The sequence below is a fragment of the Pleurodeles waltl genome, chromosome 7 (assembly GCF_031143425.1).
Source record: "Pleurodeles waltl isolate 20211129_DDA chromosome 7, aPleWal1.hap1.20221129, whole genome shotgun sequence".
NCBI lineage: Eukaryota > Metazoa > Chordata > Amphibia > Caudata > Salamandridae > Pleurodeles > Pleurodeles waltl.
In genome coordinates, this window is record NC_090446.1 from 15,657,222 (window position 1) to 15,680,264 (window position 23,043).

Genomic DNA, 23,043 nt, shown 5'->3' on the forward strand with positions numbered 1-23,043 from the left:
TGAGGAGAAATGAGGTAAAAATCTACCTTTTTTCCTCTTTCCACTTTTGTTTTTCGACTGGACAAAACTGGACAAGACCTGCTGTTGCTGATGCCACTGGAACATGGAGGACACACAAGCCCTCAAAGGTAGGGATTCTGCATTGCCTGTGTACATTGTGTGACCACTGCACATGAGCCCAGGACCACTGCAGTAATATACATTTCACAGTTATTTTTTAATACATTCCTATGACATGCATATTTCTGGAAAACCTCTGTGTCAGATATTGGAGGGGACACACTGGTACAAGGCACAAATCGATCATGTACACAATTGTTATTTTGGTGTCAGTATATTAATTTCCAAATGAGTGCTGGTGCCACGATAAGATCACACTTGACAACTATGTCCCTGTATGCACATTCCAAGGGGACCTGGACCTGTAATGTTGTGTTTCCAGTTGTGTATGTAAGTCAGCCCATGTGTGTTTGAGTGTGTGTGAGCATGTGCGCATGTGTGTGTGAATAGATTGGCTTGTTGAGGGAGATGGAGTGGGTGATGTGGTTGTGTCAGCATGTGTACCACATACATGTGGGTGTGATGTTAGTTGTGTATGTTTGGTTGTGTGTTGTGTTGCTGTGTGCAATATTCAGGCGGTTGTTGTGTGGTAGTTGTTGTCATGTAGTTGTGCTTTTGTGTGAGTGTGTTTGTGTAGATGAGTGTGAAGTTGTGTTGGTTGTTGTGGTTTGTTGTGTGTGGGTATAGTGTCAATAGTGTGTGTGTATATTGTGTCAGGGTTGTTTGGCAATGTGTGTTTTCTGCATGTACATGTCGTGTTGTGGTGGAATGCAATGGATAACAGTGTGTATGTAGTGTTTTGTGTAGTGTGTTGTGCAGGTGGACACATGTGGCTAAGGTACAGTGTGTGTGTGACTTACAACTATTCCATAGCCACTTCCATTGCACAATGTACATTGGGTTCCGCAATGGGCTCCCTCCATCAGCAATCCGCTGCTAGTACACCGCCTGCAGAACTGTAACATTTATATGTGGTCAGCAGGAACCTGACAGCCTGATGGCTAGGAAGAGCACTTGTGGCGGTCGGCGGCACAGCTGCAATACAACTAAATATGGCAGATGGAACACCATCGACTTGACTGAGTACTTGGGTCCACCACCACGGCGGATCGGCGGTAACACACGTCAAGATCTAAATCAGGCCCTTATTTCCTTCCCAGACCTCTATCAACCTTTCTTTACGAATCTTGTCTAATTTCCGACTGGTAGTAAACTCAGGTGTCTGGTTACTTTTTTTCTAAGAAGTTAATACTAATATTTGATGCAGTAATGATCAGACCAGGCACTAGGTTCTGTAATACAATTCTCAAAGGACCAACACATTTAAAGTTATGGCCTTTACAATGTCCAGCTTTTGTTATATTTTGTGCAAATTCATAAGCTCCATAAAGTGTTGCATCTGGGGCTTTTAATCAAGTTTATCTACACAACAATTAAAATCCCTCAAAATAATCAACTTGTTATAACAGATCAGTAACAAACACATAGGGGGTCATTCTGACTTTGACGGGCGGCGGAGGCCGCCCGCCAAAGTCCCGCCGACAGAATAAGACCAAAAGACAAAAAGACCGCCGCGGTTATTCTGAGTTTCCCGCTGGGCGGGCGGGCGACCGCCAAAAGGCCGCCCGCCCGCCCAGCGGGAAACCCCCTTCCATGAGGATGCCGGCTCTGAATGGAGCCGGCGGAGTGGAAGGGGTGCGACAGGTGCAGTTGCACCGGTCGCGATTTTCAGTGTCTGCCACGCAGACACTGAAAATCTTAATGGGGCCCTGTTAGGGGGCCCCATGACACCCGTTCCCGACAGCCAGGTTCTGGCGGTGAAAACCGCCAGAACCTGGCTGGCGGGAAGGGGGTCGGAATCCCCATGGCGGCGCTGCTTGCAGCGCCGGCGTGGAGGATTCCGTGGGCCAGCGGGAAACCGGCGGGACACCGCCGGTTTCCCATTTCTGACCGCGGCGGTACCGCCGCGGTCAGAATGCCCATGGAAGCACCGCCAGCCTGTTGGCGGTGCTTCCGCGGTCGACCGCCAGGGTCAGAATGACCGCCATAACGTCATAAAAAAATGTTGGAGAGTCACTCATAAAATATAGAAGTCAGGAAACAACAAGGAAAGTAAAGGTCATGCTCCTGACATAGGGTTAAACAAGAATAGATCTGTGCCCTTGATCGACTCAATGTGCAATTTAGAGACCACTACTTTGTTACATGTGCTATTTAATACCTCCTTGATCTATAATAACTGTGGATTTGACCCAAAGCATCCTTGAAAGTTTTGGGAGCCTGGAATCTCATAACCAAACGAAGTCTCAGTCTCAGACAGAGCTTTTTTGCTTTAACAATTACAAACATTTGTTTCAGCTGGAACTTTTATCCTCTACCGTATCTGCTCTAGCAAAGTTTACCATTACACATAGGCTTCATCAACATGTGTTGGACAAACAACATCCTTATTCATCTTTGTGAGGCTAATTTAACTTCTTCTAAGACCAAATACAAAATCTGCAGACACCTGCAGGTTGACCTACTTAGGGTTCTGTATTCCATTAAGCATTCCTCACAAGGAAACTGACAATTTTGAAGATTTTCTGACTCTTCCTTTGACCAACATTGTGTCCTGTGGGGATTTTACTTTTTCCTTCTAATTTAGTGTACACTACTATCATGTTTATTTTATCAAACCTGTTTTGGAAGTTCTTCATTCCTCTGTCTGCTTTGCTGTTTAGTTGGTGTGTTAGTCACAGCATGTCTTGCAATTTCTGTACAGAAGCTAAGCATACCCTTCTTCAAATGTGGTGACTGCTGTGGGTCATTCTGTTTAGGTACTACAGGACCTCAATTGCAGCTCACATTACAACTGTGGCAACCATCTCCTGCCTGTCGGATTCACTTACACCACAAAAAGAAAGAGAACAGTCTAGCAAGCCACACAGGATGCCACCCTTAAGTGTTTCTGTACTAAGTTTCCACTCAGTCACAGGGCTCTACCTGTTGAAGAGATGGACTTCAGCAGTTGCCACTGGTACTTCACCAAAGACGCCCAGTAAGTTTGCTGAATAGAAGATTTTGTGAGGTTACTGCCTTATGTCCTAGGAGAATAAGTAGTCACTGTGAGTCATCAGCATGTTCTGCCATTGATCTCAAGCTGCAACTCACTGAGTCTCAACAGGAGAAAACAATTTTGGAGTTGCATGTGCTCACATTCAGAGACAACTGACCAGGCACTTTGATTTGGACCGTCCCTTGTGGGTCGGGGGTAAACTGATTTTCATATGGTAGGTTCATGTCTGTAATAGAACAGACAAGCTAAAAATAATGATCGGAATATGGTGCAGAATGATTACCAGTAACTAAGCTTAACTGAGGCATTAGATCCATCTCTGGATCCATCCCCTTTTATGCTGTATCTGAGTCTCAGGAAATCAATGTATGCTTAGATTTGGCTCCCCAGTTGGCTGTGCCATAGGACTCAAATTGCACCTTACTGATGAAGCACATCAAGGCTAAAACTTAATGGAATTGCTTATGTTTCCATCCAGTGAGCACCTGCAATGTACATGTGGTGCCCTTGAAAAGATGGGGTCAGTAATTATCGTTCTTTAAGGTCATGTTACAGGGTTGTGGTCACGGACCCTGCCATCAGGACCTCTTAAGACCGAGACCTGTGCTTTTGTGGAACATTGGAAGTCTCAACCACCCGAAGACAGGAGAACTTCCGGGTCACGTACAGCCTGCTTGAAGGACCACAACAGGACGAAAGTGGCACCGCAGGATCGGAAAAGGTTGGCTGGAGAACGCCAGAGACACGTGTAGTGACAACAGCCACCAGGACTGAAGATGCAGGACCCGATCACCAAGAAAGGGAGGGCCGGAAGACGGAAGACAGCTTGCTGGCAGGAGGTTGGGAGGAGAGAGACCGGGGAAAAGGTGAACAGCAACAGAAGACCACCTGAGTGCACCGCATCTGTGGAGAGATGTGGCTTCACAGGGTACGGTCCGTACTACAATCGGCCACCCACTAGAGGGGGATGGGAAGGTGAGGGCTGGGTGGGAGAGAAAGGGCTAGACACCTGTCAAGGGGTTTAGAAAACTGATGAGCATGGAGGGTGAGTGAGAAGGGAATTGGTAATTCCCTACATGGGGCCCCCCTCAGGAGCACTATTTCATGCATGTTCCCCGATAAGTTCAGCACTTACCTGCCCAAATGCCTCTCTCTTGTAATTTCTCCGAGGTCCACCGTCTATCAAAGGAACAACCTCTCCAGTACCTGGGAGGAACAATAGGAAGAAACCTTAGGCCCCCATAAACAAGAAGACTAAGAACGGTGGACAGGAAGACCAAGGAAAAGACAAAAGATGACAGAGAGACAAAAACACACTAAATAAACACAACCAAAAAAGACAACCTCAGTAAATCGTTTTTTTTCTACTTGAGGACTGCGGGCAATAAGATAACCCACACATACAATGGTGTCAAAAGTGGGATATTTGGCATGGTACGTCGACTGGCTAAGGGTCAATGACACCTACTGTTGGCAATAGAAGACCAGGTTAAGGCAGCCCAAAGAGACCACGAAAACCTGCAAGAAGCGTTAAAATCACAAACAATTATTATTGCCAACAACCAACTCGTACATGAAATGGCGATTCAAAAACTAACAGAAACCATTGACAGGTGCATCCTAATGTAACGAGTTCCATCCTTCAAAAACCTCAAGCAGGGGAAGATCAAGATTCCTTTCATTAACTTTAAGAGAGTAGCCACCTCGGACACTTGGCCAAAAGAAAGATGGAGCCAGTACATCGCCCCTTTGTCGACAGGAGAAATTCAGACAGCGTATTATGCTACAAACCCCAGCAGAAACACCCCCTATGAGGAAGTGAAAAAAGCCATCTTAGGGAGACTTGGATATTATAGCGAACACTATCACCTGAAGTTTAGAAAGGAAAGATGGGGTAGCTACGATAACCCTGTGGCTCTATTTGATAGAATACAAGATTTAGGACACAGATGGTTGAATCCAGCCAAATCCACTAAAGAAGACGTGGTGAATAAACTCCTCTTGGAACATCACCTGGAGGCCCTTCCCAGACCTACATGACATTGGATTCAACAACGTCCGGACATAACAGTCCCACGAGCCATTGAGATTGCTTGCACCTATCACTGCACTTCAGAAGGCAGGAGGCTACAGTCAAGGGGAGGTGTCCTCCTCCTGCTAAGTGGGAGAACTATCCTACAGATCAGCCCATCTCAAAGAAACTTACAAGAGACCCCAAGAGCACCCTGGTTTTCAGGGAAGGAATTAGGACAAAGTCCTCAGAGTTTTAACTGTGCGGAGTGGGGAAATATAGCCCGTAATTGTCACCAAAAAGGGCAAAGCCCGGAACAGATGGAAGTAGGACTGTTGAGAGGCTGAATATGTTACATAATGGATCAGAGCTCGAGATTTGTGGTTGACATGCTTAGTAATAACTGCCCCATTGAAGTATTGATTGATTCCGGGTGTCAGCATTCGGTCCTTAGGGTGGACATTGTGTCTCCCCTCCAGTGGAAGGGTGGAGGAAAAACCCCAATCACCTGTGTGCATGGAGAAATGGAAATATATCCCATTGCACAAGTTGCGATTGAGTGGAGAGGGTATAAGAAGACAGTGACGGTTGGGGGTATTCCCCATCTAATCGAAGACATGATCCTTGGTACAGATTATTGTGACTTCTCTCTTCTGTTACACAAAGTAATTCCGGCAGAGGATTCCCAAAGATGGTTACAAGAGGCTCCTTTCTGTAGAGAGCTGATAGAGGGCAGTAAGAAAAAGAGAAAAGTAACCCATAAACAGAGAAGGGAAAACAAAAGGAAATGTCACACAGTCTATAAACTCCATGTACTCTCCACAGTCTTGCCTGATACAGAAAACCCCAAACGTTTTTGTGCCTGCCAGAGTGAAGCTCCCACACTACAGCATGCTTGGACTCAAGTCATTCAGAAAGACAAGCAACAGGTCAGGATATACTTTATAATCAAACATGGTTTATTACACAGAAACATGAGGACTGGTGAGGAAATACATATCCAGTTCGTGGTACCAGGTCCCTACCGAAAAAAGGTCTTTTATTTAGCACATAGACAAACAGGGGGTGGCCATTTCTGTCGGGAAAAGACGGAAAGTTACCTCCTCAGCTGTTTGTATTGGCCAGGGGTGTATTCAGACATGAGAAAGTTCTGTTCCTCTTGCCCCCGTTGCCAGATCATCAACCCTCCTCAACTCCCTAAAGTCCCACTATGTCCTCTACCGATCATTAATATTCCCTTTCCCAGGGTTGGAATAGATTTAGTGGGACCCCTTCTTCCCTCCTCAAAAGGATAACAATATATCTTAGTACTTGCAGGCTATGCAACTAGATATCCTGAAGCAATTCCTCTTAAAATCATGACCACCCAGACAGTAGCACAAGCTATGGTCGAGTTTTTTCGAGGGTCAGATTCCCCAAGGAATTACTGACAGACCAGGGTACTCCTTTCATGTCAAACTAATGACTCAAGTTTGTGACCTCCTAGGTATACAACACCTATGGTCATCTATCTATCACCCCAGACAGATGGGCTCCTGGAAAGATATAGCAGGACTATCAGGACCAACCCAAAGAAATCTATATCAGTTGCAGGACGCGATTGAGATAAAAAACTTTCCCTGGTTCTTTATGCTATACGTACCCATGTCCAGTCCTCCACTGGTCACAGCCCATTTGAGTTAGTGTTTGGGCGGCAACCACGAACATTGTTAGACATGGCTGCTGAATAATGGGAGAAAGAAGAAGACGAAGGAAGGGATCTCCTTGAGTATACATGTATGCTCAAATAAAAGCTACATGGTTTATGGGCGGATGTCCACAATCAGATGGAAAAAACTCAAGCAAGACAAAAAGAGTATTATGATTGGAAAAGTAAGCTAAGAGAAGTTCAGGTTGGAAGTCAGGTGTTAATACTCCTATCCTCTTCTGACAACAAACTTCTCACAAAATGGTAAGGGCTCTTTGAGGTAATAGCTAAGGACTCCCCTGTCATTTATAGAATAGCGGTTTCACATGCCAGAAAAGAGGGTCAAATATATCATATTAATCTCCTAAAAGAGTGAATGGAGCTGGAGGGTGTTACTCCTCAATTCCTTTCTGTTTCCCCTTATCACTGATAGTCAACCATTAGACATCCAATTTTTACCCCGAGATGAAAAACCCATAGAGGGTATACCTCTTCTTGGCAAGAACCTAACCGAGGAGCAGAAAGAGCAGGTGTTAGACCTAGAACAACGGAATTGGGATGTCTTTTCATCAACCCCGGGGCATACTGATCTCACCCAACATTACATCCAGACCGACACAGGGAAGATCATTTGCTTGAAATCGTATGGGATTCCTGAAGACCGTCGTCAGACTGTAGAAGAGGAGGTTAAAAAAATGTTAGAAGGGGATATTATCGAACCATCTATAAGCCCAGGGTGTTCACCATCGTATTAGTGCCCAAACCCGATGGGTCATTGTGATTTTGCATAGACTTCCGTCAACTCAATTCTATATCTAGGTTTGATACTTAACCTATGCCGCTAACTGATTAGGTACTACCCAATACCTCACCACTTTAGACCTCACTAAGGGCTATTGACAGATACCCTTGTCTACAAAGTACCGAGAAAAAAACACTTTTTCTACCCCATTTGGTCTATATCACTTCAAGTTAGTGCCCTTTGGCTTACATGGGGCACCCGCCACCTTTCAGAGTTTGATGGACAATCTTTATAGAACCACAAAAGCCATCTGCTTCTTATCTTGATGACATAGTTGTCTATAGCCCTTCCTGGAGCCTACACATTCACCATCTCGAGCCTGTTCTAGCAACCCTTTGTAAAGAGGGTCTTACTGCAACCCCCAAAAAATGTCATTTAGCCAAGGACTCTAATCAATATTTAGGGTAAAAAATAAAAAAAGGCACCATAAGATGTCAAATTGAAGTGAGAACCATCCAAGACCTCCGCTATCCCACCACAAAGCACGAGGTTCGGTGCTTCTTAGGACTAATTGGTTATTATCAACACTTCATAGTACAATTTGCAGACAAAGCAGCTCCCTTCACAGAACTTCTAAAAAACAAACATCCTAACAAGATATCCGAGTTGACTCAGCTACAACATGACAGTTTTGACCATTTTAAGGTGGTCTTGTGTGACAATCCAATTGTACGATGTCCAGATTTCACCAAGCCATTTCTCCTACACACTGATGCTTCTAACCAAGGACTGGGTGCAGTCTTGTCGCAGCCTGATGAACTAAACCGTCTGCACCCTGTTGTCTATATCAGCCGCAAGTTGTTACCCAAAGAACAACACTATCCCACCGTAGAGAATGTTAATGTATAAAGTGGGCATTAGAGGCCCTATAATATTATCTATTAGGGAGGCCCTTTACTATACTCACGGACCACGCACCACTTAAATGGCTTTCTTGTAATAAGGATACTAATCCCAGGATTGTAAGGTGGTTCCTGGAAAGCATCAGGTAATAGAGGATTACCTTTCGGATGCTCCATTGTCTAAGTGGCCCGAAAGGCCACCCCAAGAGGGAGAGTACTGTAATAGGGTTGCGGTCCCTGCCATCAGTACCCTGAAGACCGAGACCTGTGCCCCGGGGGAACATCAGAAGTCCTAGCCACCCAAAGACAGGAGGACCTCCAGGTCAAGTACAGTCTGATAGGTGGACCATAACAGGACAAAATCAGCACCGCAGGATTGGAAGAGGTCGGCTGGAGAACACCGGAGACAAGTGTAGCGACAACAGCCACCGGGACTGAAGACGTGGGACCCAAATGCCAAGGAAGGGAGGACCAGCAGACAGAAGGCAACTTGCCAGCAGGATATCAGGAGGAGAGAGACTGGGGAAAAGGTGGACTTCAACAGATGGCCGCCCGAGCACCACGTCCGTGGAGTGTAGTGGCTTCACAAGGTATGGTCCTTACTTCAACCGGCCACCCACTAGTGGGCTATGGGAAGGTGAGGGCTGGTTGGGAGTGAAAGGGTTTGATCCCTGTCGAAGGGTTGAGCAAACTGGTGAGCACTGAGGGTGAGTGCCCAAGGTACCCCACCTGTTTGACACCACCGAGAGCACAGACTTTTTACTTGGGCAACCCCCATCACAAGCACTATTTCCTGCATGTTCCCCAATAAGTTAAGCACTTACCTGACCAAGTGCCTGTGGTAATTCCTCTGAGGTCCACCATCTATCAAAGGAACAAGCTCTCCAGTACCTGGGAGGAACAAGAGGGAGAAACCTTAAGCTCCCATAAACGAGAAGAAGACCAAGAACATTGGACAATGAGACAAAGAAAAAGATAAGAGATGAAAGAGACACAAAAAGACACAAATTAAATCAAAACCTGCAAAATACAACCAGGGTACATTTTTTTTTTTACTTGAGGACTGCGGGCAATAAGATAACCTACATGTACAGGTCAGTGCACTGAAGGGTTGCTGTGATCCATAAAAGATCAAGCTTTCTTTAAAAATTCAAACACTCGAAGAATCAGACAATGCTTTTCCCAGGCTTTTCTGCTTTCTTCCAACATGGGTTTGAAAAGAAAAAAAGTACTTGCTCTGAATGGTCTCCGGAAATGTGGATTACACCCAAACACCCCTGACCCATGTCAATTAATTGCAAGGCAGCTTAGGAATGGAAAAGGAGCTTAGGTACATGTGTAGGGCAAAGCCAGTTCAGCAGACATATATCCTCCCTACCCTCTGGAAAGCTTCTGAGTTGTGGGGGCAAGACATGTGGAACAGTAGACATCCCCCTTTAGACAAGATGCAACATCTTCAGGAGATAGAGGACATCCCGAAGGGGACCACCATTACGGACTGATGCCCACTGTGTTCTCAGTGGAAACTATCTGCCCAGCACATCTCCTGATGCCCAAACTCATGTTAAAGACACATGTAATGTAAGGCACACGCCCCTTCACATTCCAAACTGTAATTCTGCATCACCCACCAATCTCTCCACAGCCTGGTATAAAAATGGATGAGCCATCTTTGACTATGGGTGAGGTATGCCTTAGGTGTACCCCTGAATGAGCAGAGGCTAGACTCTAGAGATAAATATCATTAAATAAACTGGAGCATATCCAGAAGACTTGGAGATTCTCAAGTCCATTACATGAGATACACATGCAAGGACAACACAAGAAGAGGTCAAGGTGGCATAGAGGTTTCAAGTCATTGTGGGCTTCTCACAAGGGAACACATTGTCAGAATCGCTATGGCTGACAAAGATTAACAAGGTAGCACCCGCTTCAGGTTTCTTGGGAAGGATATGGTAGGTGAACAATGGACATGATGTGTGGCACCTAGGCCTGCATAATGAACAAGGCGGTAAACACCGTCGACCACGGTGGCGACGGCGAACAGAAGACCGCCATTGGCGGTGAACAGAAACCCACCATATAATGATGAAAAAATCTGAAACCGACAAAAATCTCCCTGCCACCAGTCACCGCCAGGATCTTGTCGTTGGAAATACTGGACCTCCCACCCCGCTACCGCTGAGCACACAAACACCCCGCCCTCCAAATAAGGAGGCACAAATCACTGCAGCGGTCAGTGGAAGCCGAATCACCATTGGTGGTGCAGACCACCACGGGTGGCAAGTGGACCCAACAGCAAGAAAATCATATATTGGCAAGTTTGAAACCCGCACACCTGACACACATCCACAACACTATAAAACACTCACATACACACCCCACAATCCCTTGCAATGAAATTAGGCCAACTAATATATAGAACCCCAAAAGCAGACGCTGAATGCCACAATACATGATACATACACCCAACCACACAAGAGCACCCTCACCTAGATCCACACAAGACACTATTCACAACACTCACCATGGCACGCCCCCCAAACACCAACGCTTCACAGAAACAGAGCTAAGGACCATGGTGGACCAGATCCTGAAGGTGGAGCCACAATTATTCGGGGCACAGGTCCAGCACTCACCCATCGCCAGAAAGACGAAGCTATGGCAGACAATAGTCAACAAGGTCAATGCAGTGGGACACCATCCATGCACCAGGGATGACATCCGCAAGAGATGGAATGACCTGCTTGGGAAGGTCAGGTCCATGGCAATCAGGCACCACATTGCAGTCCAGAAGACTGGGGGAGGACCTCCACCAACACCACCAACTCCACTGACTGGGAAGAAAAGGTACTGGCCATCCTGCACCCTGAGGGGCTCACTGGAGGAATGGACTCGGTTAAGTCATCTACAATTACCCCATATCCATTACACCTGGAATGCATTCACCACCTCACCCCTCCAACTACCAGCAGGACCACAACTCCATCCAGGCCACAATCACTACATCCAGTCCCCCTGCATGCCCACAAACCCACTAACAGGCCCACAACCCCCATGCACAGCCACTCACTCCTGCAAGGAATCACAATGGCCTACAGCACCCACAATGCACCTCCACATCCTAAGCAAAAAGCAATGCTAACCTCACGAAAGCATCCTGCATGGCCCCAAAGTGTGAAAATCTGCACAAAACTGCCCAGTCCTATGCACCCCATCCAATCATGCAATTGTAACAGACATGCCCCAACAGGCACCACCACTCATGCCACCCTGACGGACAGGACAAGGAGTGGCAGTGCCCTCCAGGGAGACAGAGGCACCTCCCAGGACACTGGGGATGGAACCCTGGACATTGACCATCACCCTGGCCCCTCACACAGTCCTGGACTGTCACTACACAGCAGCCCCACCCATGATACCACTGACACCCCTACCACCCAGCCAACAACATTAGCACAGGGCAACCGTCCCCACACCTGTGTATCTAGGCCACAGACTGGTGGAACACATGGACAGAGCCCACAGTCACCCCCTACCAACAGGCAGGAAGATGATGGCCCCTGTACAAGTGGTACCACCAGACTTGTGCAGGGAACACAGACACAGGGTGCTAGGCTCAGTGGGAGGGCATCAGTGCCCCAGGGGGGAGGTCACAGGATGGATGCTGCAGCCCAGGACGTGATGTCTGAGGTCCTGGGAGCATATCACCATACCCAGCACAGATTGGCCCAGATAGTATCCACCCTGGAGCAGAGTCCAAGGATGCAGCTAGCACACCACCAAGAGGCTATGGAGCAGTGGAAACTGCACAATGCCACGATGGCCAGCATAGCTGGTGCACTGCTGCACCTTGTCCCACCACAGCCTGAGGCCCACACAGACCAGGAAGTGCCTACTAAATGCCAGGCTACAGACCGGGCAACAACAGCATCAGCAGCAACTGCACATGTTCTACCCTCTCAGGACACACAGGGGACATTCATCTCAACCCGTACAGACCAACACCAGGCACCTAAAAAGACCCTCAGGCCCAGATATGGCACTGGATCACCTGCCGAGACCAAGGCCCCCTCAAAAAGTGACTCTGGCAAGAACTGCCCTTCAAGTGTCCCACTGAATGAATGGCCAAGCCGTGTGAAAACTAAACCAAACTCCTGTAAACATAGATGGACCTACCACTACTGCCAACAAATGCTGCGACCATGTTGCCATATTGTACAACCACCAGTAACACACTCCCATCACTGTAATCTGCAAGATTTAACACCTGCACCAAATAAAACACCAGTTCACCTGTTACAATGTCCCCTGTTATTATGTAGAAACAAAGTGAAGTATGGATGTAACTGTATGATAACTCATTTATTATTATCTGAGTAGCAGGAAATGCACCACACGCATTACGTGTTGTTGTGCCTACAGATGTGTTGAACTATTATACTATAATGTAACCTGTCCTATGCATACCTGGTCACAGTGGCAATGAGTATTGACCCAACACCCCCCTAGATGACAAGGCACACTGACAGTATGTTGCACAGACAACAATCTCATCCAATTGTCCCACAGAGTTACTGGAAGTAGAGTTGTATCAGTTGGGTCCTGGAATTTACATCTTCCCCCTCCTCATCATCACCATCACTCTCATCCCCTCTCTGAGGAAGCAGGTCTGGATATACAGCCCCCTCCTCCTCCAAGAGGGGGATAGAGTTTCTCACAGCCACGTTGTGCAGCATTCAGCAGGCCACCACTATTCTACACACCTTTTCAGGCCCATAGGCCAGGGAACTGCCAGAGATATGTAGGCAATGAAATCTAGCCTTCAGGAGACCAATTGTGTACTCTATCACCCTCCTAGTACGTCCATGGGCCTCATTGTAATTCCTCTCTGCATCTGTTCCAGGATTCCTCACTGGTGTCAGGAGCCAACGCAAGTTGGGATAGCCAAAATCACCTAGAAAATGGTGCAAAACAGGACTGTCATTGACAACCAACAGAGGCAGACAGCCTGGCTGTCTGCTATGTGGCAATATGTGTCAGAAACACCTACCTATGATCCATCCTCTGTCCTCTTGTAGTTGTTCCATCTTTTGTGGCACAAACTGTTCCCCTGCACAAAGGAATCATGACATTCACATGTGAGATGTACTGATCTGCAGTACACACCAATTAAATGTTCATGGAATGAAAGTTCTTCCTTTTTCTGTAAGCCTGTTCACTGACTCTTGGGGGGATGATAGCTATGTGGGTGCCATCGATGGCACCTATCACGTGGGGTAAGTTGGCAAAGGCATAGAAGTCTGACTAGATGGCAGGGAGGTCAGCACTTTGGGGAAACCTCACATAGGACTGCAGGTGTTGTACAAATGCAGTCAGGAATCTGGACAGTATAATGCTAAACATTGGCTGTGAAAAACCTGAACCCATGCCCACTGTCACTTGAAATGAGCCCGTGGCCAGGAAATGGAGTGCAGAGAGCACCTGCACTTCAGTAGGGGTGGCATGCTGATTACAATTAGCCGGTCTCAGTGCTGGATTCAGTAATGCACAAAGTTAATCAATAGCAGCACGAGTGAGTCTGTAATTGATAATGATGTGACGCCCCACCATGGTCCGCAAATGAACAAGTAGTCTGTACACCAATGGGGCCCTCCCTCCCCACAAGGGTCTGTACTTAGGAGGAGTTGAAAACACGTGTGAGAGGCACACATACATCTGCAGACATTGTTCTTCATTCAGCACTGCTGGCATGATTGTCGACGGCACAAATGCTTTTGTGGCTCTGATCTACTCTTTGACAGCAGCCAGTGTCCCTGGTCATTCCGTCCCCCTTCCAACCACCTCTATCCCTTCCAGCACCCCACTCCCTTCACCCCTCCAAAGCACGCATTCTGACACACAGGTACACACCTCAACACACAAGAAGCACACTTCAAAACACAAGCACCACACCTCCCACCACAAGCATACACACAGCCAACATACACATGCACACACACCAACATCCACTTCCCCCCATGTGTGTCCACTTCTTCTGCCTCCCTGTCTGTCCCCTGTACAGGCACACCCACAGGCACTACACCCTCATTCCATGTTGATGACTCTATTTCTGCAGTCACCACAATAGCACACATCCATTCATGCACCACACCTGCACTCACACAACGACATCAGTTGACACATGCAGCACAACTCATCAGACTTGCAGACACCAAGACAACATCCATTCGCACTGGCATCCTGTCTTGTCCCACTGTGTCCACCCCCCCTTCCAAAGACACTCAAACGCACCAAAACACCCACCCATCACCCATAACACATCCACAACACCTTAGCATACTGTCCAGTAACCTGCACCCAGGTCGCGCACACCTACATCTGTCACAACCACTCCCTCTACCTCCACTCCCACGCCTTCCTCCAGGTCCAGCCCAATTGCACCTAAGAAACTTTTCCTATCCTGTGTTGACCTATTTGAACCCACTGGCCCACCCCGTCTCGTCCCAAAACGGGCTCACCTCCTTGCCCTGTCCACTCCTCCCACGTCATAGCCCGTCCCTGCCTGCCCTTCCCATTTTCGTGCTATCTCCCCTGTGAGGAAGAGATCCCGTGCTGGCCCAGGAACATGAGCCGCACCCCAGGTCTAGTCCACTCCACCAGCTGCTGTGACAAAACCTAAGCCCCCTCCGCCTTCCAAACGGAAATCTAAGACCCCCCTCCCAGTTGTATAACCCCACCACCCCCTGCCCCAGTTCCCTAAGGTGTCTGGATGCCCCATTGTTGCCCCTATGAGGTGGAGTACCGTTGCACATATGGGGCCATTGTGGCTCATCGGCCCTAATACTTGGTTCAGACCACTACCATACCCTGCCCGCAAAACAAATATTTAAAAAAAATCTTTGCACAAGTGTGTTGTGTTTGTAATGTTTGCTACTGTGATGCAGCTAACTAAGGCCTAGATAGTTCCCAGCAAGGTCTGTGGCACAGACATTCCCCGAGTACTAATCCATTGTGAGGAGTCTGTGTGAAACCATACCTGTAGGTCCATCACTACTGTACTATGTACATGCTGAAAGCTTGCAAGTTTTTCTATCGAAATTAATGCGTCTCACACTCTTTGGTCTAGCTGGGTGACATCAAGGCAAGGGACAGCAACATTTTACAAACATTGAAACCCTTCATTCTCTACTTGTTGACACATGCTCTAGAGAGAGAGGCAACAGGTTGAGTACACTACACCTGGGCACCAAGCAGCTGCAGGAGACGTAGGTACCCTCAGGCTAACTTCATCCTGCGCATGAATCTGCCACTGGCCAGCCTTGCAGAGTGATTCCAGCATTTGTGGACTCCAAACGTTTCATCAGATGCACTCCCTATCCTAGTATAGGTGCTGAGCTATGATTTTGTTCTCTGCCTTTATGACCCTGTAGAGCATCTACTTCAGCTGGTTTCATTGTGTTCCACCAGTAACATGTCAGACCATGTTCTGAGCTGAGTACCCATGTGAACGCCTGCCACTGACTGAATACTACTGCATCTCATACCTTCTCCTGAAGTGCTGTCTCACTATAACACAGACCACAGGTCAACTTTAACATGACCACCATGATCCAATGTCCACCAGACATGGTGTTGCTAGAGGAAGAGAGGACGATGAGAAGAAAAGTGCTGACTCTGGCACTGATGATGAGGGTATTGAGAGGGCAATTGGGGCATCGGTGGGTAAAGATGATGAGATGCATAAGATCTGTATAGGCACTGGGGTGATGGTCTGTCACACATTGGACAACATGCCTCTTAGACCTGGCATCATTGGTGTGGTTTCCCCTGACTTTTTGCCTGCAGACATCCTGTTTTGCTGACTTTGTTTTGCTGGCTTTACGATTCTGAGCACTTTGCTGCTGACCAGTGCTAAAGTGCAGGTGTTCTGTACTCTAAATATGGTAACTTTGACTTATCCACAAATCGCATATTTAATTCACTGGTAAGTCCCTACTAAAGTGCACTATATATGCCAAGGGCATGCAAATTAAATGCTACTAGTGGGCCTGCAGCACTGATTATGCCACCCACTACAATGGCCCATTAATCATCTCAGGCCTGCCACTGCAGTGCCTGTGTGTGCAGTTTTAAACTGCCTTTTCGACCTGACAAGTTCACCTACTTGCCAGGCCCAATCCTTCCTTTTTAATACATGTGCGTCACCCCTCAGGGAGGCCCGAGGTAGCCCCAAGGGCAGTGTGCAGTATATTTAAAAAGTGGAATATGTAGTTTTAAGTTTATTATCCCCTGGTAGTGAAAAACTATGAAATCCATTTTTCACTACTGCAAGGCCTATCACTCCCATAGGTTAACACAGACAATGCCTTGCCACAGTTTATAAATGTACTTTCCAATTGGGAAAAGATAGAAATTTGAGGGTTCGACATCACACCTCGAGGGCATTGCATCTACAATGATGTGGCTTAACAATGACACATCACCTGGCTGCGTGAATCAGAACTGAAGCATTGCCTTCACATCGCAGTTGGATTTACCCTGGTCCAGCATGACCTCAGGTAACTTTTAAGCGCTATTGGCATCCAAGGCTTTCATTCTAATTTATTTTTGATAAATTCATATCTCAAGTTCAATGTATTGGATTTATGTTGTTTTGGGTCTTGTTTTACTCATACAAATATTCTCAATTTTCTAAACTGGTGTGGAGTCTTTTTGAGGTGTTTTCACTGTGTTAATTTAACTTAAGTATTGCACAAATACTTTACACATTGCCTCTTAAGTTAAACCTGACTGCCTTGTGCCAAGCTAACAGAGGGTGAGCAGAAGTTATTTCAAGGTGTGTATCTGATTTAATCCGGCAATAGTGGTGGTCCCTACTTAGACAGGGCACATACTAACTAGGGACCCCGTTTCTAACATTGTCAATATATGTTCAGTGAATTGATCTCAGAAGGTTTTCCTGTTGTATGTAGCATTGTGTTGGTAGTCTCATGGCTCGGCAGACGACAACTTGATGCTGGCAGCATTGACTTATTTGTTGTGGATATTGTGCCTGGGGAGCATGGTGCAAAAATTGAAGTCAAATGAGGATGAAGAGCATGATTGTGTGGGTGGCGTACACCACTGGGAAAAGCTGTGGGTGGGTCTTGAAGCAGATCACGGAATCCACTTCAAGAGTGAAGTGATGCAGTTGTTATGCACCACCCTAGGGACTGACCAGAGATTTCATTGCACTTACAGACCTAAAGCACCTGGAATAGTGGAAAGGGTAAATGGGATGATCAAAGCAAAATTGCCTTGCCTCTAGGTCGCTCAAATGTCCCAACGCCCTTGCCCTGGCACTCATAAGCATTTGAAGCACTCCCTGCAGGAGAATTGGACTCTACCCCCTCAAAGTTCTGATTGGAAGAGCCATGAGAATCGCTTTAATTCCAGTGGTTGCTCTTTTGAACATTATAGAGGATTCAGTCCTTGATTATTGCAAAGGGCTGGCTGATGGGGTGCGTTCTGTCTCTCCTCAGGTTGTTGATGCTTCCCATCTTAGAAGGGTGAGACAAGTAGAGACAAAAAGGGGAGCCTGCTTCTTCCAACTCCCCAAGTCCACCTCAGTTTGAAGTTTTTGACGCCGCTGAAGATAAGAATGAAAGTCTATCTGAAGCCCCACAGTCTTCAGCAAAGCAGCACCAACCTCAAGAGCAGAGTGAGAGCTCTGAGTCTACGGTCAGTGAGGATCAGGGCTCCCAACAAAGACTGCAAATCAGCAGAAAATACAGAAACAGCTGGAAAGCAGAGGCTGAGCTGCCTGGAACAAATGCTTCAGAGTCGAAGAGCAGAGTCAGAGACTGTGACAGAGGACTCTGCTTCTTAGGGCGTGCCAGTAGCCAGTGAATCTGAGATAACTGGTACCTCTTGGGACAGGGCACATTCTGAAGATTGATGGCCAAAGACAGAACTTAGGTGAAAGAGAATGCTATCCAAGACTAGAAGACCAGAATATATCACTGAATTCAGCAAGACAGAATAAGGAGAATACCAATAGCTAGTCACAGTACAGTCACAACAACTTAGAGTTGGAACGAGGCGGATCACTGGAAGAGGGAGTGTTAATTTAATCCTGACCGCATGCAGATTGATTCTCAAGAACCAAACAATGTGGTTCAGGAGGGGATTCCGCAAATGCCTAAACTTGTGATGAATCCTAAATTTCTGATGTCTGGGTTGCCCCAAGCTCCTTTTGTCCCCATGCAGATGCAGAATGGAAATCCCAAATTCTAGCAAAATACCAGGATCCCACACTCTTGTATCAGGCCCCTCAGATCTCCATCATGTTTGGAAATGCATATTGGATTTGACCAGGCCCAATGACAGTGCATGGCGGGGGAGAACAATTCCATAACCCTACAAACCTAGCAGCCCACAACTAAAATAGAATTTAAATAAATTAGTATAACATAATTTACTTATTTAAAATTCAATTAAATAATTAATTTACCAATAAAAACTAATAGTTAATTATTACTTAACTTCCCACCCCATAGACCTACAAACTTAGCATCCTGAAACTGAAATAGAAGTGAAATAAATAGGAATTCCATTTTGTACATAATTACAAATCAATTAAATAATTAATTATTACAAATAATATATTATTATTAATTATTGCTTAATTAATTTTCCCAACCTATATCCCTACAGACCTATGTATCCTGAAACTAAAATATAAGTAAAATCACACAGTATTCCCTAAATTAAATAATTAAACTCAATTAAATGATTAATTATAATTACTAATTAATTGTTAATTACGTAATGTCCCACTCTATACCCCTACAAACCCACAAATAACAAAAATAAAACAAAATACAATTAGATCAAATGTCTTGCATAATTCAAAGTGAATTATTACCTAATGAACTTCCCACCCTATCCCCTACAAACCCAACAACCTGCTACAACACTATAAATTACTATTAAAAATTAACTGCAAAATTCGAAATCATGTAAAATCACAAGCTATGTGATAAAAAAATGAATAATATTTATATAAACAATAGTAATACATAACATTGCCTCAGCATTCGCTTTTTCTCCTTTTCATACAGGCTTACCATGGTCCTCTTTCAGATTCTCCCTCATTTGCTATATTAATTCACAAGACAGCAACAAGTCTCTGGCATTTTGGAACATCGAACGATTATCACTATAGGTATGTTTTTTACCATCTGGTCATTTAATCCACTATATCTCTTTTTCTTCTTGTTACCAACACTTATGTCCCTGAGGGTGCATGTCTTTCTTATGGTGTTTTAATACTTTCAACACACTTTCACTCTGACACACGGTTCTCTTTGTACATCTTTGCATCACAGAAACACTGTGGCTGCTTTGTCTTTTCTTTTCTTTCCTCCCCTTTTTTGTTCTTTTTCCCTAACTCCTCTTACTTGTTTCCTTTTCTCCTTTTTTTTTCTTCTTCTTGTTTCTTTTTTTCGACAGGTTCATTTCAGATCACCTAGTTTTTTCTGACACTCTTTGGTGGTATACATTTCAACCGAATATTGAGAGTTTCAACTTCATTTTTTGGCCTTTTTGTCACATCTTCATGGTAAAAAATCGGGCTTCCCTTCTTTCAAATCAATAATATTTGTCTTTGACTACAAACACATTTCTCTCAACACAAATGTTACTAGTTTTTTATCTTTATTTTTGTATATGTCCACAGCCTTGATAAAGTCTACCCAGACGAAACACGTGTCGGCTGTTGTCCATTTGGGCTTTTGTCCATTTAAGAACGAATTCTGTTGTCATCAATTGATTCTGGCCCCAAGATGTCAGTTTGGGCCAGATGCCATTGTTTCATCTAAGGACATTACAAGGAATAAACTGGAACATTATAACTGTCTGGGATGTGCCGTGGTTTTCCTTCTTTGCTTCTTATAACTGTAACCCTTTCGGGGTGACAGTTCACGCACTCTGTGGCTGGGTGCATTACCACTTTGGGCATTCCCTCCATCGTTTTACGTCATTATGGACTTTCTAAGAAAGCAATAGCTCATCTTTGGACAGTGCGCTCTTTCCTCTACACAGCCACAATTGTTTTGCTTGTATGTATGTATATACTCTGTGTCTTAGAGCTGCACCCTTAGCTGTATATGGATTGTATTTATTCAAACTGTTAGTTTCTATACACTGTATATTCTGTATATATTATCAAATACCACTATCTACTGTTGATTCGCAAAAATGTCAACCTTCAATGATAATAGGGAGGCCCTATTAGAGGAACTATTCAATGACAATACGAACACTATCACTCGTGATCACAACACGGGTAATGCTAAAGAGGGACTTAGGATTAAATTTATAAGATTGGAACGGCTAAAAAAGCAGGAGCTTTCAAGATGGTGGGATTTCACCATTCTTGAGAAATACATACAGATTAAACAAATCCCAAGGGGGCTTCGTGTCATCCTCTTCCCTTCTTTTGGGGATCTCAACCCCGTTCTATTAGAAGAATGGGAACAACTATTAATCAATTCTTCCCTCGGAATTATGGATATATTGATTACGGACGCCAAGGACAAAAGAGAACGTTTACTAACAGATATCAAAACCTTAGAAAAAGAGATCCAGGACACCAATCTTCCAGAGGTCATAGACAAAAACTATAACATTCTGAGTGGTGTACTCCAGAAACATCAGGAGTACATAAAAGAAAAGAAATTACACAAACTAAGACGAGACGCAAACGACTATGCCAAGGGTAGGGTCTTTACGTATGACCGTAAATTTGATAACCTTAACAGTGATAGACCAGACAACAGGGCCACAGCAGTAGTTTCAGCTGGTATGCCTAACGTTACCACCAGCGATACTGACCTTTCCAGTTGCTCTAGTTTCACAAGTGATGATACCAACAGTCTTCCACCACAACAGGCAACCACATCCAGCTATAAATCTACTTTTTTGTTGGAAATGGAAAGATTTAGCAGAGGACAAAAACACAACAATATGCCTCCAAATATACACATAAGAGAACCAGAAGGGGCCAGAGAAAGAGTGCCCGAAACAGCAACAAACACAACCAGGGTCACTACAAGATCGGTAGCCCGCAATCTGAAGACTTAAATATGGACTCTACTCACAATGAAGATCTTTGTATCATGAATTTGTCTGACACCACACTTGACAGCAACCAATTAAGTGTTCTCAAAAAGGGTCTAGGCTTTGTACCCATGTCTTTCCCTGACTTCACACAAATTCACATTGATATTTTCAAATTTGTGTACAAGTGTAAACTTCTGAAACACTTTGACTTTAAGCAGTCATCCATTGTAGGCTATGGGGAGAATATTACGACCTATGATCTCTCCATTGGCAACCTCAAAGACATACAGACTCTCCTTTCTTTAGAGGATAGTAGTCTTAATGACACAGCACCTACTTGCGAAGACATTTTGGCGGATCTGGGCATGACTCACTCGGCAACTTGCGACAGCGGTCTCAGACCTTCTTCCAAGTTCACACCAATATTACCACCTGATAACTCCATTGACGTTTTTCAAAAGGTAGTAACCAAGGAACTATACCACTTGGAAGACCAGTACACACGTGAATGTAAAACTCTTACACACAACTTGAGCCCACAGGAGCATAAGGCCCTACACACCCTGCAACTTAACAAGGATTTAGTATTGAAAGAGGCCGACAAAGGCGGCAACATCGTCATCATGAATCGGCTAGACTACATCAGAGAAATCGATACACAACTTGAAGACCCATATGCCTATTGTAAACTACAGGGCAACCCTATTGGGGCGATTACTAAGGCTATTGAGACAAAGCTCTGTTCTTGGAGAGACAAAGGTCTTCTTACGGACCTAGAATACAAATATCTATACAATCCCACGCCCAGTTTTCCATGTATTTATACTCTCCCCAAGGTACACAAACAGGCTCCCTTTCCCCCTGGAAGACCCATCATTTCAGGTATCAATTCTCCCACAGAAAAACTTTCTGAATACATTGACTTTTACTTACAACCCTTTGTGTGTAACTTACCCTCATACATCAGGGACACCGCCCATCTCCTCAGCCTTATTACTGATTTTGAATGGACCAGTGGCCACACCCTTGCAACATTAGATGTCACCTCCCTATACACTTGTATACCTAAAGACAAGGGCATCACTGCCATACAATATTTTTTGGACAAGAGGGATGCCGGTTTCTTACAACACTCATATATGCTAATGGATTAAATTGAGCTTGTTATGAACAACAATGTCTTCCTACATGAGGGGGCCTGGTATAGACAAAAACAGGGTGTTGCCATGGGAGCTAAATTTTCACCATCTTTTGCAAATCTCTACATGGGACACTGTGAATACCAATATTTATGGAGCAGCGGCCCGCCGGAACTCACACAATACATCATTTACTGGGACCGCTACATTGATGATGTTCTTCTTTTTTGGTCGGGTGACTCCAATACATTAGACAGACTCCTTCAGTACCTTAACAACAACTGCTACAACATACATTCCACCAGTCATTCCAGCACTAGCTGTGTGGATTTCCTGG